The 19,242-nt window shown below is 36.3% G+C and overlaps 1 protein-coding gene across 9 annotated transcripts in view; it reads right to left on the reverse strand.

Moving 5' to 3' along the window:
• The window catches only part of DGKB (diacylglycerol kinase beta), a 675,344-nt gene that overhangs the window by 570,798 nt on the left and 85,304 nt on the right, over positions 1 to 19,242 (reverse strand). The window lies entirely within an intron of this gene.

Consider the following 19,242-nt stretch of genomic DNA (forward strand, 5'->3'; position numbering starts at 1 on the left):
ACTATACAGAATTATACCTAAGAGTTATAAAATAAGGAGCATTACACTTTTCTTTTAATTGTGGTAATGTTGGTTTATAACATTATATAAATTTTGGGTGTATATCATTATATTTCGATACCTGTCTAGATTACATCACGTTCACCACCCAAAGACTAATTAGAATCCATCACCACACACATGTGCCTAATCACCACTTTCACCTTCCTCCCTCTCCCCTTCCCCTCTGGTAACCACCAATCTAATATCTGTATCTATGTGTTTCTTTGTTGTTGTTTTTATCTTCTATTTATGAGTGAGATCATATGGTATTTGAATTTCTCCCTCTGACTTATTTCACTTAGCATAATACCCTCAACGTTCATCCATGTTGTCATAAAATAGCTGGATTTCATCTTTTTTATGGCTGAGTAGTATTCCATTGTGTATATATACCACATCTTCTTTATCCATTTGTCCCTGATGGGCACCTACATTGCTTCCAAGTCTTGGCTATTGTGAATAATTCTGCAATGAACATACAGGTGCATATATAATTATGGATTTATGTTTTCACATTCTTTGGATAAATACTCAGCAGTGGAATAGCTAGATCGTATGGTAGTTATATTCTTAATTTTTTGAGGAATCTCCATACTGTTTTCCACAGTGGTTGCACCAGTTTGCACTCCCACCAGCAGTGCATGAGTTCCCTTTTCTCTGCATTTTCTCCAAAACTATTTCCTGTCTTCTTAATTACAGCCATTCTGATGGGCGTGAGGTGATATCTCATTGTAGTTCTGATTTGCATTTCCCTGATAATTAGTGATGTTGAACATCTTTTCATATGCCTGTTAACCATCTGTATGTCCTCCTTCAAGAAATGTCTGTTCAGATATTTTGCCCATTTTTTCATCGGGTTGTTAGTTTTTTTGTTATTGACATGTATGAGTTCTTTATACATTTTGGATATTAACCACTTATGTGATTTATGGTTTGCAAATATCTTCTCCTAATTGTTGGGTTGTCTTTTCATTTTGTTCATGGTTTCCTTTGCTGTACAGAAGCTTTTTAGTTTGAAGTAGTCCCATTTGTTTATTTTTTCCATTGTTTCCCTTGCCCAGTCAGACATGGTACTTGAAAATATGCTGCTAAGTCCAATGTGGAAGAGCATCCTGCCTATGTTTTATTCTAGAAGTTTTATGGTTTCAGGTCTTACATTCAAGTCTTTAATCCATTTTAAGTTGATCTTTGTGTATGTGTAAGATAATGGTCTACTTTCATTCTTTTGCATGTGGCTGTCCAGTTTTCCCAACACCATTTATTGAAGAGACTTTCCTTTCTCCATTGTATGTTCTTGGCTCCCTTGCTGAAAATTAGCTGTCCATAGATGTGTGGGTTTATTTCTGGGGTCTTGACTGTGTTCCATTGATCTGTGTGTCTGTTTTTGTGCCAGTACCATACTATTTTGATTAGTATAGCTTTGCAGTATATTTTGAAGTCAGGGGGTGTGATACCTTCAGCTTTGTTCTTTTTTTCTCAGGATTCCTTTGGGTATTTGGGTCTTTTGTTGTTCCATACAAATTTTAGGATTCTTTGTTCTATTTCTGTGAAAAATGTCATTGGAACTTTGATAGGAATTTCATTAAATCTGTAGATTGCTTTAGGGATTATGGTCATTTTAACTGCTAAGTCTTCCAATCCAAATGCATGGACTATCTTTCCAATTCTTAGTGTCTTCTTCCATTTCTTTTGACAACGTTTTATAGTTTTCAGTGTACAGGTCTTTCACCTATTTGGTTAAGTATATTCCTAGGTATTTTATTATTTTTCTTGCAATTGTCAATGGAGTATTCTTACTTACTTCTCTGCTACTTCACCGTTAATGTATAGAAATGCAACTGATTTTTGTATGGAGATTTTGTATCCTGCAACTTTATCATATTTATTGATTATTTCTAAAAGTTTTTTGCTGAATTCTTTAAGGTCTTCGATATATCAAACCATGTCATCTACAAATAGTGACAGTTTCACTTCTTCCTTTCTAATTTGGATCCCTTTAAATAAAAGGGATCTTTTTCTTGCCTGATTGCTTGGGCTAGGACTTCCAATTTTATGTTAAATAAGCGTGCTGAAAGTGGGCACCCTTGTCTGGTTCCTGTTCTTAGAGAGATAGCTTTCAGTTTTTCTCCATTGAGAATATTAGCTATGAGTTTTTTATATATGGCCTTTATTATGTTGGGGTAATTTCTTTCTATACCCATTTTATTCAGAGTTTTTATCATAAATGGTTGCTGTATCAGGTCAAATGCTTTCTCTGCATCTATTGAGATGACCATGTGATTTTTATTCTTCATTTTGTTAATGTGGTGTATCATATTAACATGTTGATTGATTTGCAGATGTGGAACCATCCCTTCACCCCTGGAATAAATCCCACTTGATCATGTTGTATGATCATTTTAACTGATCATTTTAATGTATTTCTGTATTCAATTTGCTAGTATTTTGTTAAGGATTTTTGCATTGATGTTCATCAGTGATATTGGCCTATAATTTTTGTTGTTGTTGTTGTCCTTGTCTGGTTTTTGAGATCAGGGTAATGTTGGCTTCATAGAACGAGTTAGGACTCTTTCCCTCCTCTTCAATGTTTTGGAAGAGTTTGAGAAGGACGAGTATTAAGTCTTCTTTGAACTTGTGGTAGAATTCGCCAGAGAAGCTGTCTGTTCCTGGGTTTCTACTTTTTGAAACGCTTTTGATTACTATTTTGATCGCCTTACAGGTGATTGGTCTATTCAAATTCTCTATTTCTTCTTGATTAAGTTTTGGAAGGTTCTATGATTCTAAGAGTTTAACCATTTCTTCTAGATTATCCAATTTGTGGGCTTATAGCTTTTCATAGTATTCTCTTATAATCTTTTGTATTTCTGAGGTATCCATTGTAATTTATGCTCTTTCATTTCTGATTTTATTTATTTGAGCTTTCTTTTGTTTTCTTGGTAAGTCTAGCTAAAGCTTTGTCAATTTTGTTTATCTTTTCAAAGAACCACCCCTTAGTTTCGCTGATATTTTTTCTATGTTCTTTTTAGTCTCTTTCATTTATTTTAGCTCTGATTTTTATTATTTCTTTCCTTCCACTGTTTTGGGCTTTGTTTCTTCTTCTTTCTCCAGTTTCTTTAGGTGCACTGTGCAATTGTTTAATTGAGGTTTTTCTCATTTGTTACGTAGGCCTGTATTACTATAAACTTTCTTCTTAGAACCACTTTTGCAGTATGGCATAAATTTTGGCACATTGTATTTTCATTTTCATTTGTCTCCAGGTATGTTTTTATTTCTCCTTTGATTTCTTCATTGACCCAATTGTTGCTAAGTAGTATTTTGTTTAATCTCCACGTTTTTGTGGCTTTTCTGATTTTCTTCCTGTAGCTGATTCCTAGTTTCATACTGTTGTGGTCAGAAAAGATGCTTGGTATTATTTTAATCTTCTTAAATTTATTGAGATTTGTTTTGTGTTCTAATATGTGCTCTATCCTGGAGAATATTCCATGTACATTTGAAAATAATGTGTATTCTGCTGTTTGGATAGAATGTTCTGTATAGATCTACTAAGTCCAACTGGTTTAATGTGTCATTTAAGGCCTATGTTTATTATTGATCTTCTGTTCAGATGATCTATCCACTGGTGTAAGTTCAGTGTTAAAGTCCCCTACTATTACTTTGTTGCTGTCTATTTCTCCTTTTATTTTTGTTAATAATTGCTTTATATATTTACATGCTCCCATGTTGGGTGCATAGACATTTACAAGTATGGTATCCTCTTGTTAGATTGTTCCCTTTATCATTATGTAGTGCCCTTCTTTGTTTCTTGTTACAGCTTTTGTTTTAAAATCTATTTTGTCTGATACAAGTACCGCTACCGCGGGTTTCTTTTCCTTTCCATATGCATGGAATATCTTTTTCCATCCCTTCACTTTCAGTTTGTGAGTGTCTTCAGGTCTGAAGTGTGTTTCTCATATACAGTATATGTATGGATCTTGTTTTTTTTAATCCAATTGGCCATCCTATGACTTTTGATTGGAGCATTTGGTCTATTGACATTTAAAGTAGCTATTGATAAGAACGCACTTATTGACACTTTGTTACTTTGTTTCTGGGTGTGTTAGTATTCTTCTCTGTTCTTTTCTTCTTCTCTTGCTCCACTCCCTTGTGGTTTGATGGCTTTCTTTAGTATTATGTTTGGGTTCCTTTCTTTTAATTTCTTGTCTATTTATTAGGTTTCTAGTTTGTGATTACCATGAGGCTCATGTATAATAACCTATGTATATAGCAATCTATGCTAATTTGATGGTCTCTTTAGTTTGACCTATTGCTAAAGGCTCTACTCTTTTACTCCTCTCTTCCCACATTTTATGTTTTTGATATCATATCTAACCTCTTTTTTGTCTGTGTGTATCTGTTACCCTCTTATCATGTAAATAGACAATTTTACTACTTTTGTCTTTTGACTTCCCTATTAGCTTCATAGGTGGTTGATCTGCTATCTTTATTTCTTATTTGCCTTTACCAGTGTTTTTACCTCTTTTTTTTATGATTTGATTCCTATTTGTGATCTTCTCTTTTCCACCTAAATAAGTCCCTTTAGCATTTCTTGTAAAGCTAGTTTATTGGTGATAAACTCCTTTAGTTTTTGTTTATCTGAAACTGTTTATCTCTCCTTCCATTTTTACTGATAACTTTCCTGGGTAGAGTATTCTGGGCTGTAGGTTTTTTCCTTTCAGCATTTTATACATATCGTACCACTCCCTTCTAGCCTGTAAGCTTTCTGCTGAGAAGTCAGCTGATAGCATTATGGGGTTTCCTTTGTATGTAACTTGTTGCCTTTCTCTTGTGACTTTTATGATTCTCTCTTTATCTCTAATTGTTGATATTTTAATTATAATGTGTCTTGATGTGGGCCTCTATGGGTTTATCTTGTTTGCTGCTCTCTGGGCTTCCTGTACATGAATACCTGTTTCTTTCCTTAGGTTAGGAAAGTTTTCAGCTATTATTTCTTCAAACAGATTCTCTGCCCCCTTTGTCTCTCTCTTCTCCTTCTGGGACACCTAAAACATGGATGTGAGTGTGCTTGATGTTGTCTCAGAGGTCCCTTAGCTTGTCCTCATTCTTTTTAATTCTTTTTCCTTTTTTTCTGCTTGCTTTGGGTGATTTCCTGTAGTCTTTCTTCCAGCTCGCTGATCCATTCTTCTGTATCACCTACTCTGCTATTGAGTCCTTCTAGTGAATCTATGTATTAGGTAGATCAGCTACGTCTCCCAATCTTGGAGAGGTGGCCTTATGTAAGAGTGCCTTATGAGACCCAGCAATGTGCTTCTCTCCCCTCACCCGTTCCAAATCTTCCAAGAGTGTGTCCCATATGTGGGCTACAGGTGTCCTTCTGTTGGGAAAGAGTTGCTCTTGCTGCAGGTGCCCATGGAGGCTAGGCTGTCCTCCTGCTGGTTGGTTGTAATTCTCAGTTGCATGTGGCTGCTATGGTACTTTCAGTCACTTTATCAGGCATGGGGAGCCCAGCTCAGCTGGCTGCAAGGCCTAATAGCACGTTCCTGTTGGAATTTTTCTGTTAAGTGAGTAAGCCCCCAGTGTGGCTGGTTGCTAGACTCAGGGGCTTACAATTGTTATAGGCCTCCAGCCTGCAAGGCTGTTATCAGCTCTTTCAGGGTTGTAGACGAGTGGGGTAGGCCCCAGGCATGGCAGCACCCAATTGTTTCAGGCTTTGGAAGGTGGAGTCTATTCCCTATGTGACTGTTTGAGAAGCACAAGTCTGTCGCAGTTGTCAGGCCCCACCGCCCACAGGGCCACACACTCTGTCAACACAGTCCTGCCCCATGCACAGGACCCAACCCACTGAAGCGGACCCAGTTGCTTCACTGCAGAGGCCCCACACATTCCACCAATGCTGGCCCACCCAGCACACCCTGCCCCACCAAGATGGACCCACTTGCCTGGTTGCAGATATTCCAGGCACCCTGCCTATGTGGGCCCACAAGTTACCCAAGGGCCTGCTGTTGGGTGGGGCCAGTCCCTAGGGTGGGCTGCCTTCCCTGGCTGAGCTGAATTAAATTGGTACTCTAGTAAGTGGGGCAGACCCTGAGCTAACAGGCCAGGGGAAGAACTCCAATGGCATGTGCCAGTGTCTGTGTCAGCACACCTGCACTAGGTCACAATAATGGTTGCTGCCAATGTCTCAGTCCCTGGAGTGATCTCACCTCTCACTGAGATGCACCCAGAACCTATGAGGTGAGTCTCTTTTCACAAAGGACTGTGCATCTTTCTGGTGATTTTAAGTTGCTTTCTGAAATGGGTGAATTTGTGCATGGGCCCTTTAAGAGTTGGCTTTTTTTCCCCTATGTCCGATAGCTTTTCTAGGGGTATTCCCCATTGCAGTTAATAGCCAGCAAAGCCAGGTATTATGACACTTGTCTCAGTTGTGCTGAGTCCAAAAGTTGCTTAATTTGGTAACATTCCCCACTCAGATCCTCTACTCCTCCAGGTGAGGTTTGCTCTCAACCAGCCACGAAGCAATATGGCTTTTTTCTCTCCAAAATGGAATTTCTGCTGCTTCCACCTCAGTCAGCACTGTCCCTTGTTATGGGGATTCTTTTTACCCAGTTTTCAGTTCTCTCTTGGAGGTAATTGTTCTAAGAGTCGCTGTAAATTTGTTGTGTCCATGGGAGGAGGTGAGTTCAGAGTCCACCTCTGGGGCCATCTTGACACCATCCTCCAGTACACATTTGTAATTAATAGCTCTTCTAGATCAAAATTCAGACTTCTCATAAAATTCTTATTATTCAAAATGAACAGTCCTTTCAATATTTTTTATTTATTTCAAATTTGTAATAGTGGAAATGGAGAATAAATAAATTGTATCTACTTTGAGTGAAAGAATATTCAAATTACTCATGTAATTGGTTAAAACATCCTAAAATCAGAATTCCCTGAGTAGAACATTTTCATCCTTTCACTATAGTTTCTAAAATTGGGACTTCACCTTTTTTTATGGTAGTAAAACATACATAACATAAAATTTACTGTTTTAACCATTAAGTACATTCACATTGTTGTGCAACTATCGCCAATACCCATCTCCAGAACTTTTGATCCTCCCCAACTGACATACTGTACCCATTAAACATTAACTCCACAGTTTTCTACACTCCCAGCTCCTGGCAACTACCATTGTACTCTCTCCCTCTACGAATTTGAGTACTCTAGGTACTTCACATAAGTGGAATCATGCAATATTTGTCCCTTTGAGACTAGCTTACTTCACTTAGCATAATGTCTTGCATCTTCATCCAAGTAGTTGCATGTGTCTGAACTTCCTTCTTTTTAAGGCTAATATTTCTTTCTATGTATAAACTACATTTTTCTTACATATGCATGCTTTGATGGGAGCTTGGTTGCTTCCATATTTTGGCTATTGTAAATAATGCTGTTATGAACACAGGTGTGCAAGTATCTGTTTGAGTCATGGCCTTTCATTTTTATTACCTGTCCCGAGTTTGTGGGCCATTTATCTTTCTTATTTTCCTTCCATTAAAATGGTGGCAGATTTTTCTTTCACTTTAGAATGAATTAGAATGAAATCTTTCCTCTTTGTGCTGGTAGTGTACAGTCTTTCTTCCTAATAGGACTGATAAATTTACTCCCTTGAACACTTTAATTTATTCCACTCCTTATTTCTCAGTTCTTATTCCACTATATTCTTCTAAGGTCATCATTCTTTAATATTAAGTCATGTCACATATAGAAATATTAGCATATGGAATTCTGAAAATTAAAAATATCTGTAGAATATTCTAAGCTCCAGCTCCCTGAGTCCCAGATAAATTACCCCAGTTTCACATTTTTGTGAGAATTTATCTTGTCACATACTCCAGGCTTCAATCTTTCAACCTTCTTCACTCTATTAGTTCTTCTCTCAGCTCCCACATGTGAACTATTCTTGGTATTAAAAACTCATTTTTAAAGCAATACGATTTCAACAACTCAAATACCATGTGTGCTTGGTTAGGTTAAATTTAGCCTTGTGAAATTGCACCTTAGCAATTTTGCAGCATCAGTAAGTGTTTCCCTTATCTCCAGTTCTTTTTTATCCCAAATCCACAATTCACATTCAATTGTAATTTCTTCCCCTCTAGTAAATGCAGCCTTGAGGACACATGATCCAAACCAAGGAGAAAGATAAACACAATGATATACCAAGTATGATCTAAAAATAAGAAAACAAAGCTCATGAAATCTTAAGAATTGATGCTCACAGCAAAGGTAGACTGTTCTTGAACTTGTTTAATGCCATATTCAGAGTGTTCAAAGACTTGTGAGAAGCATATGATAATTTTATTAATAACTAGAACCATTCCAAGGACCTTAACTGTCTGAATTTCTAACAAACAGTGTTCCTTACTTCCAGCTATTTCCTTTAGTGAATCTTAGTAGGAAAGGAAGAGAAATATAGATGAGCAGTTGTAAATAATGCAACATTTAATTTTTGCTTCAACTGCAATAGAGGAGATACTCTCATATTTAGTATATCCATCAGGTATATTTCCCCAACTTGCCCTAACCAGGATTGTGCTTGGCAACATCAAGCTACCATACAAATAAATATCAGTAAGAGAGAGATGACATAAAAAAAATATATAGACACATATATATTGCAGCCACTTTGAGTCAAGATTTCTACTACTGCGACTAAAAATACTCTGTACAGTAAGAATTTCTTTAAATGATCCTTTTTTGATTAATAAAGGACTGATGTTTGAGACCACAGGATCTTATATAAATGTTTGGGTATCAGTCTCTGTTGTATTCATTTATGAATGGAAATGTGGTTGGGTTGAGAACTTTGGAGTCGTTTTCCATTCAACATTTAAGTAATATAACGACATTTTCTTCTGAAAATTGGTTTTAAGGAGATAAATTCTATTAGACCAATTTTTTTTTTTACTTTGGAGATTACTTGCTTGAGTGTTTATAAATATTTTCTTTATCCTTCAAATTTAAAAATACTATGACAGTATTCTAAATAAGTGTTTCTTTTTATTAACTGTATTTAATTCACCCTTTTGGTCAGCAAACTTATGCTCTTCTTCAGCTCAGAAAGCTTATCCTAAAATATAAGTATTGTTTATGATTGATTCCTTCTGCTCTCTTATTCTGGCATTTCAATTACAGTATTTTATATTTCTCTAATTTTTATATCTACTCTCTTTTCTCACCTATTTAATTCTTTTCCTGTTGTTCTACATTATTATAAATGAAACACTGTGAATTACAAATGAACTATTATGAACTACACATGAATATAGAGGGGTATAAACAGAAAATGGAGGCACTGGGAAAGAGGGAATAAATTTTTTATTTTGTTTTCTTTGCTTCTCTGTTGTTTCCATCTTGATTGTAGCTCCCTATCTGACTAGGACTGCTGGTGTCAGTATTCACTGTGAGGCAGGCATCGAATGCCAGGAAGCTCACATGCAGGTATGAAATCTTCACTCAGGGTCTCCCATTGCATATTCCTCTGACACCGGAAATGAAAGCAGCTCATCCTCTCTTCCGCACCCTAAGCTAGTGGAATTCTTGCTCCAAGGTCCCCTTATCAGCAGGCCTCCTTCTGGGGTGTGATACTTGCCAAAATAGCTCAAGTCTACCCAGTTTCACTGAATCCACTTAATTCACGGAAAACTTATACATCCTTACAATGCCACAAGATGAGGTATAGGTTGCCCCATATCTGCCTCTCTTTTTCTATCCACTCTTTTCACATGGTTATTTTTTCTCTTGCTTAGGTAGGTGTATGGCACATTAGCAAACCCACTGCCTAAGCCAAGATCCTAACAGAGAGAAACATGACTTGTTTTCTTCTTCCAGCCATCCCAATATCTGGGAGTGGTTCTCTTGGTGACCCAATATCCTGGGTTTAGTGTGGTTTGGAGGACTTCAAACCACGGAACAACCCACCAGGCAAGCTCAACACTCTTTCTTCCTCCCCTTAGTTATTTCCTTACATCAACAACAGCATGAAAACGGGTCATGAGATCATAGACTGTGGATAATCATGGAAAGAAAGAAAGCTGTAGGGAATATATTGTGAGAAGCCATTCTCCAGACAAGATGGACAACAGGGGATGGCCAAAATATAACCTCAGGTTGAAGTGAAGGGAGAAGATGCACATTTTAAATGTAAAAGGTTTACCTTGCAGGCTATTACAATATGGTTATATTATGGATCTGTAGAGAACAGCTGCAAAGTCCCTCTGCATGCTTATTAGAAATTATCTTTATGTTCCTTTTCATTCTCCACCCAGATTGTCAATATTTTATTTTCTTTTTGGTGAGGAAGATTTCCCTGAGCTAACGTCTAATTGCCAATCTTCCTCTTTTTGCTTGAGGAAGATTGTCCCTGAGCTAACATCCATGCCAATCTTCCTCTATTTTGTATGTGGGGTGCTGCCACAGCACGACTTGATGAGCTGTGTGTAGATCCATGCCCGGGATCCAAACTCACGAAACCTGGGCTGTCAAAGCAGAGAGTGTGAACTTAACCACTAGGCAACCAGGTCGGCCCCCAATTGTCATTTTATTCCACATTTTTTTGAGCTCTTATCCCATGTTGATGGTTGGAAATTGTCAAAACAATCACTGTTTTTAGTCTCTACGTGTTGTTAGGCACAAGGCTTCATAGGCCACTCATCAGAATAGCAAGCGAATAAAGAGCATGGACTAGGGAATCAGATGGACCCAAGGTCCACTTCCATTTCTGACTGTGTGCTATAGCTGTGCCATCTCTCTAAACCATAATTGTACTGGTTTGAAAAATATTAAAACTTATACTATCTCACAAGTTTGATGTAAAGATTAAATGAGATAACATAAGCAAAAGACAAGGCACAATGTTTTACATATGGATAAATATCTATAATTATTATACGATGATACCTACAGTCTCTGTCAATGCTTTTATTGTAGTAGCAAAAACAAACAAGCAAGCAAAAACCAAAACCTCTAACCAACATACACTAAGAACATTGACTTTCTCTGGGCACCCAACAGATTCACACAAATGTCATTCAGGGATGAACTCCTGGTGAGAAATCTGACTTTATGTTTCTATGCTGCTGATGGGGCACACTTAACACACAAAAGCTCACAAACTGTTGACACAGTTTTCTGTCTGCAAGATGCTTCTTTTCACAATATGCATCAATATTTGTCATTTTATTTTCCTCTTTTCAGTTTCATACTAAAGTTCAGAACCAGTTCCAATTTTTGAGATTTCAGAAAATAACTAAGGGCTAAGCGTATCGCAAAGTTCATCTCCAGATTACTTTGATTATAATCTCTCTCAGGGATCTTGACCTTCGCTTCTGATGGTATTGGTTAATGACTTCATCTACCACACACATATATGTAACTAAATGCCACTGGGATATTTCAAGTTACTTATCCCACTAACAGTACATCTCACAGTCTGATAAATGTTGCAAGTTTTAGTTTGTCAATCATAATACATGTCTAGATACACTAGAATAAGAATTAAATTACAAAAAGCCCAGGTACAAAATTTGGCTTTAATTTGAAAAGAAACACATGAAATCCAGTCAGATATTATTATATTTGAAAAATCAAACAAAAACCAAACAGAAATAAAAACATAAAAGCTTCTAAGGGATTAACTATGATCAAAATGATCAAGGAAATGTTAAATAGCAATAAAAAAAAACCTGAATAAACATTGGATTTTGATTTGGAAAGTTTTAAAAATGTTTTTCTTTTTTTGAGCTGTCTGATATTTATGCTTCTGCAGCAATGTACTCATTTTTAGAATTTGAATCAGAGTTAGATATTTTAATTAACACACATTTTTTTCTTCTTACCAGGGAAATGCACATTTTCACCTAAATAAGCACAAATTGACACAATGTTTAGATTATATTGTCAAAACTAATTGCCTACTTAGTGTCTTTTCCCATGTCCCTGCCTCAGATATTGATAATAATGATATAAGACAAAGTAAAGTCTATTTTTCATAACTTCCCAGTGAAATATAATAATACAAAGGTACACGTGCATGCAGAAGCACACAAATTATGACATGATGCTGATAGCAAGAATAAATTCTGGTAATAACAACAACAAAAAATCAGTAGGCGTCTCCTCTATCTGCAGATCCTAATTCTGAATTTCTGTACTATGTGCTAATAGAAGAGACAGCAACCCGGATACCAACTGGGAAAAACTCCAGATTTTCTCTTGGGTATACAAATCGTGACTTCTGCTAGGAAACTGTGATAATACCAATGTTCCAGAAGATTAGAACATGAATTCTTAAGAGTCTTAAACCTCCACAGGCTGATTCAAGGGGTGCCCTTAACAAGTAAGTACATTTCTTTCAAAAATATCAAGGTAAATGGGCCATTGTTCCAATCCTCCTACAAGGTACTATTGAAAGTAGTTTAAAGGTATTTTCCAGATGTAAAAATAAAATGGCTAAATCGAGGGTGGTCCAATTTCTATTCTTTATTAATTTAAACACTTAACTCTGCCCCCTCTAATGCATGCAATTCTAGAATCTTGAACCAGTGGGCTATGATGAGAATGCTAACCTGCACACATAAAAGGGAGCAATAAATAGCCAGGCGGGGTGGCCTGCTATGTTCCCCAGCAGCATGGAAAAACCTAGCCCTCTAGACTCCTGCAGGTACCACTTTCCCTTCTGCCTCCCGCCATCTTGCCACAGTGTCAGAAAACTTCTGGGAAAGGTTCTGAGTAGGGGACATGAAGAAAGAAACTATAAAAGAGCTGCAACATAAGGGAAACAGAAGCAGAGGCAATGGCTGTTGGGAGAAGAAAAAGACGAACTAAAGAATACAATTGCCTCCAGTCAAATTATTTTATCAGTCAGGATTCTAAATGCAACTTTCAGTTGTCAAGTGGAAGTTTCCACTTTGCAAGTGAGGAGAAGGGGATGATGGTAAAGACAAGAACATGTCAATTGCTGTTGAAACTACATTTGGACTACTGTACACTCAAAATCTTTATATCAGGGATGGTAACGTCTGAGGGAGAGAGAAAACAACTAGAGATGATGGTATTGTAAGGAAGTGCAGAGACAAAAAGTCAGACATAAGTGCCTACTACAAAAATAAGCATAGTTCTTCTGCATTTTAAAAATGAATATAAAGTGGGAAATGTTTAGTTATTCATTAAAAGACATCATTGCATCTAATCTTTAGGCTATTTGCTCTTGCCTTTTTTGCTACTCCTCTGTCCACTTTGCTCTTCCTCTTGGTTTCCCTTAGTCTGTGCTCCATCATTTCCAGATTCCAAGGAGTCATTCTCTTTCCAAGTTCGATTTCTTTTTCCCAAAATCTTCCATGTTTCTAATACATACAGGGTACCTAGTGTGTATGACTCTGGGGGACAAATGGACATAGAGCCCCTATCTTGAAGTTACATGTATTCTATTTGGATAAATTCATTGTTTTATGGATCAATAACAGTAAGACGTAATAATGATAATTACTACCACTACATCCCTATGACATAGTACTATAATTATCTACACTTTACAGATGAGGAAACTGAGGAACAGAGATGAAGTCACTTGCCCAAAGTTGCATGGTTTATAGAGTCAAAATTCAAACATAGGCAGTTTAATTCTAAGCCCAAATCTTTAACCATTAAACCATATGCCTTTAAGAGTTAAACTACATGAAATAAACATACTAGATTAAAGCACAAAACTAATAGAAGAGTCAAATGAAGGATATAATCAATAAATGTAATAAATTCTGAAAAGGTAGAGATTACGATAGGTTGAAATATTCAGACAGGTCTTTATAACACCAACCCCTCTCACCCCATACAATGTTTTGATATCTTGTGGGGAAGAGAGACTTATAAAGAAAGAGAAGTTAGAAAGAAGAGAGGTAAAAGTTACCAGAATGTTTTTCACTCTTTCAATACATTGCCTGATGTTAGCTCATTGTAGGAATTACCTAGTAACCTTCAATCATCAATCATCTAATGATTTCTAATGATTCTCTATGCTTTAAGCCATGCTTGGTCACCTCTTATATAAACAACAGAGAATCTGGATCAACAAAAAAATCTTCTAAACCCAATTTAAATTCACCTTTTTTTTAAACACCAGATAGAAAATCCTATTCCTTTACTATAATAATATGTAAGCAATCTTGTATTACATAACACTGGGATACAGTAGCATTTTGTTGTTTTCCAGATTGCTTATATCATACTTTATCTCAACATAGAGTTAACTATCTCTATAATTTAGTTCTGTGAGTGCTAAAATGCTAAGGAAATCTTGGCAGTGGTGTTCTGCAGTGTCTGAAATTACTTGCAAAAATTCCCTTGGGTTGGACATTTTAAAGCACTTCCAAATTTTTTAACTGCACATATAATCAGGAAATGATGTTTATCATTCATCGTTTCTAATTAACTAAAGTCTCATATTAAATAAGTTTGTCAAAAATTTCAAATTATTTCAACATAACAAAGATAAGTACAAGAAGGCCAGTCCTAGTGATGTTGTAGTTAAGATTCAGCACGCTCACAACCTCGTCTTGGGTTTGTTACAGTCAGGGAACCACACCACCCATGTGTTGGTTGTCAGAATGTGGAGGCTGCATGTTGCTGTGATGCTGAAAGCTATACCACTAGTATTTCAAATGCCAGCAGGGTCACCCATAGTGGACATGTTTCAGCAGAACTTTTGGACTGAGACAGACTGAAAAATGACCTGCCACTTGTTTCCAAAAGGAATTGGCCATGAAAACCCTATGAATAACAGTAGAGCATCATCTGATAGAGCACTGGAAGGTGAGAAGATGGCATAAAAAGACCAGCAGAATTCTTCTCTGATGTGCGCAGGGTCGCTAGTAGTTGGAATCAACTCAATGGCACTTACAACAAAATACAAGAAAGAAGCAAATTTTCTTAACGAACGTAACGGTTGACCATTGGATCATTTTAGAAACATCTCAGGTATTTACAATAAGTATGGTGAGCTTTCTGTCCTCTCTGTGAACATGTTCAACCAGATTTCAGAAAGGTCTATGCCTCTGCTCTATAGTCACTTAATTACTTAGAGATTTAAAAAAAAAAAGGTCTATTCACATCTCAGTCAATAGCATACCCATGACTAGGAAGAGAAAAATCTTGAAGTCAGAAAAGTTTATTTTTGTATCAAAGCCTCTTTGAACACCCTGCCATGTCCCTTTCTATATACACAGACCCAAGACATTTTCCTTATTTACCTTAAATTTCAATGATTCATTCTATTCATACTTATTGCATGTCCATTGTGTGTTAAATGTAATGTTCACATGTTGAATATATATATGTGAATAAGTAAACTACCTTCAGGAATTAGAGATGATAAAACAAATAATTAAAACACCAAATATATAAATCCAAATCACACTAACTGTGATGAAGGACATGAATAAGGTATAGAGGTAGATAATATTGCTCAGGGAGGAAGAACTTCAAGTGACCAGAAGATGCATCATCGAGGGGTTGGCATTTAGACTGAGAACTGAAAGATGAAAAGGAAGCAGCCTGGGAAAAAACCAAAAGGAAAATATATTCAGAAAAAGAAAACAGAATGTGACAATATTAATGTGGCTGCACATAGTAGGCAAAAGAAAGTGGTCTCTGTAGTTGAGTACTGTGGACCAAAGGCTTACCAATACAAGTCTTGGAGAGAATGATAAGAAATCTGGATCTTACTTTATGTACAATTGGACATCATTTCAAGGTTTTACTTGAGAAAGACATAGTTGGATTTATGTTTTCCAAAGATTTCTCTGGCTTCTCTGTGGAGAATACTTTGGAGAAGAACATGGGTAGATGCAGGAAGATCAAGAAGGAGGGTACTAGGTAATCCAGGAGAAAAATACCGGTGACTGTGCTGAAGGTGAAAACAGCATAAATTAAGAGAAATAGAAAAATCATTTTAGAGGTTGACTTGCTGACAATTCATATGGTGAAAGTGAGGAAAAGATGAACACTAAGGTTGAGTCTTAACTTTTCTTTCAAAGTTATGGAAAGATAATAGCACCAAATCAAAATGCAATAGCCTAAGAGAGGAACAGAGTTATGTTTTAAATTTTTTTTTCGTTTTGATGGTTCTGAAAGGGAGTCAAGAATTCAATTTTGGATCTGTTAAATGTGAAACGTTGATGAGACATCCAACTGAAGATGTCAACTAGACAGCTGCACATTTAGAGCTGAAGTTGAGAGGAGGGGATTGGGTTAGAAATATATACTTGGAAGTCATTGTCACACACATGGTGTTCAAACACTTGGAACAGATAATCACAAAGGAAATAAAAGTTGAGTTTTAAAAGGGAACATAAGAATCCAAGAACTAGCCAACATTTAGAGGTCAGGCTTAGAAGGCAGGCTCTACAAGGAGATTGAGAAGGATACAAGATGGGGTAAGAAAGAGAGTAGGATAATAAAGAGAAAATTATGGATCTGAAAGCAAGAGACTTGAGTGTTTTAGAAAGAAATGACTGATTATCTAAATCAATTAATTTGAAGAGTTCAGGTAAAATAAACAATGAATATTTACCATGAAAACTTTAGCTTTAATGGTTTCCTGAATTGTTGAGAGCAGAAGCCAGGCAAATAAATGGAACAGTATGTATAGAGAGGTTTAGTTAAGCTCTTATATAACCAGCAATTCTAGAGTGCATTTGTAGGTTGATAGAATGATAGAGTTGTAGAGGAAGAAAAATAATTTTCCCTCTACTCTTCCAGGTTATTGGCTGAGACCCCCTGTAATAAAAGACAGAACAAACAGATGAAAAAAAATAGAAGTTTAGTAATATGTATACCTCCTGTATACATGGGAGATACCCAGGAAAATTGAGAAATTTCTGAAATGGCCCAAGCCGCCACCTTAAATTCCATCTCATCTAAAGACAAAAGAAAGATGTTATGGGAGGTTACCAGGAAAAGCACAGTAAACAGAGGTAAAGTTGTTATGCAGATTTAACCTGGTGCCTAGAGATTTGTTCATCCTCCTCTTTCAGGTACAGAGAGGGAGATATTCTTACAAATGGAGACTTCCACTTTTACTCTGTTTTCAGAACTTCTCCCATCTGCAGTTTCTTAAAAATAACCAGCTCATGATAGTCCTTATGCCAAAGAAGCATATTTTGGGGTAGCAAATTCTGCTCCCCTCCAGAGTAAAGAAGAATTAAGTCAGTGAGGAGCTACAGAATAATGGGGGAAGTCCTCTAGACCAGCGAACAAGTGAGCTTACGAAAGGATAAATATAAACTACCAAATAACAGATAAAACTGTTCTAACAAGCACAAAACCACGGATTAAAAGGATGAAGTTCTGATTATGAAGATCTATTTCTAGGAAGATTTTCCTTTCATCCCAGATCTCAGGGATGCCTTCAACTATGCTTTTCTACTCGATATCTTAAGTACAGTTGCCTGATTTAATCTGTTTTTAGCTAACTCACCAAGGATTTAAGGCAATTTATATATTTTTACTGTAAATAACACATTTTGTAATTTAAGAATTAGATTTACATCTACTTAAGTCATTTCATACAATTATAGAGGGTCCAAGATATCTTTGCACATTAAAAGAAAATTGAGTGAAAAAAGCTGTTTAAAAACTAATTGTGGAAGCAATACAAACTAAAATTAAATTAAGTAGGAGACAAAAGACTAAATTAATGGATAGAATATTGAAATACGTAGATAAGCTACTATAGAGGAAGGAAAATGTTCCCTTTGCTGCTAACTTCTCTGGCTAGTCTAATAATCAAATCGACATAACACAGATCAACAGGAGAAAAACTAATTTAATTTTGTAGGTAGGAGTCTCATAAAAATATGAGACCCAAGGGCAAGTTGGGCAGGTGAGGATCATATGTCATCCTGAGCTAAGGAATGGGAAAGGGGCCTAGGGCTTCAAAGAGGAGGAGGGTAATCCACAGCATGATAGGAAGAGTAGAGGTTTGGGAATTAGATGTTTGCCCTGCCACACAGTTCTTTTGGATAAAAAGAACTGGTAATCGCTCTCTTTCTGAAGCAGTCCCCCTATCTAGATTCTTTCAAGTAGCTGAGGGAGAGGTAAAAGTTTTTCTTGAGTCTGCTGGGTCTTGATTGCCTTTAGCTCAGAATAATCCACATGCCAAAGTGACATATTTTGGGGTCACATATTCTGCTCCTCCTCACTACAATGTATAATTTCTAATTGATCCTCATTTCTTGTGTCTTCAATTACTACTTTTTTATTTCTAAACTGAGCAGATTTTTAAAATATTTTCTCAAATTTAAAAATTTATCTCTGTGGTATACTAAATAAAGGATATTTCTGCTGTGGCAGAAATTAGCCTTTGGTGAGGGGAATCATAGTTATTACAGAATCTTATTAAAGGTAAAACTCACAAGAACATAGAGGATTTCACATTTTAGTTAATTTCAACTGAGAGAACTTAAAGTCGACCATGCTTTACAATGTCAGGTTTAAAAATTTATCTCTGGACTAAAAATAACATTATTTTCCTTACTGAGAAAAAAAAAAACAATGTTTAACATCAATTACTCCAAAAAACACTCTCACCAAAATAACTAGAATAACAAAAACAACAAAACTATGATTAACAATCAAGAAGGAAGTGAAAGTAAGAGTATTAATTTTTTCCCTGCTTCTCCATATTTTGCAGATTACCTACAATGAATATATGACTTTTAAAAATAAAATTTCATTTCTTTAATTGCCTTACTCATCAATCTATATTAGCATATCCTGTATCACCATTGACTTTTCTTTTAGAAGCATAATCTTTCCCATCTCGTCATTTTGGGGTTTTTTCTCGCTAAATAAACATTAAATGATAAGTTAAGAAAGTTTCCATGTTAGAGAATATAATAATTTTATTTTTGTCAATTAGGATACTAATTTTATTTTTTCTCTCAGGATTATGATAAAGAAAGGAAATAGGGGCCAGCTCAGGGGTATAGTAGTTGGGTTCACACACTCTAATTCAGTGGCCCAGAGTTCACAGATTCAGATCCCAGGCAAGGAACTGTGTACCACTCAATGTGCCGTGCTGTGGTGGGATCCACATACAAGGTAGAGGAGGATGGGCATGGATGTTAGCTCAGGGCCAATCTTCCTCAGTAAAAATGAGGAAGATTGGCA

Source organism: Equus caballus, chromosome 4, assembly GCF_041296265.1.
Source record: "Equus caballus isolate H_3958 breed thoroughbred chromosome 4, TB-T2T, whole genome shotgun sequence".
Lineage (NCBI taxonomy): Eukaryota > Metazoa > Chordata > Mammalia > Perissodactyla > Equidae > Equus > Equus caballus.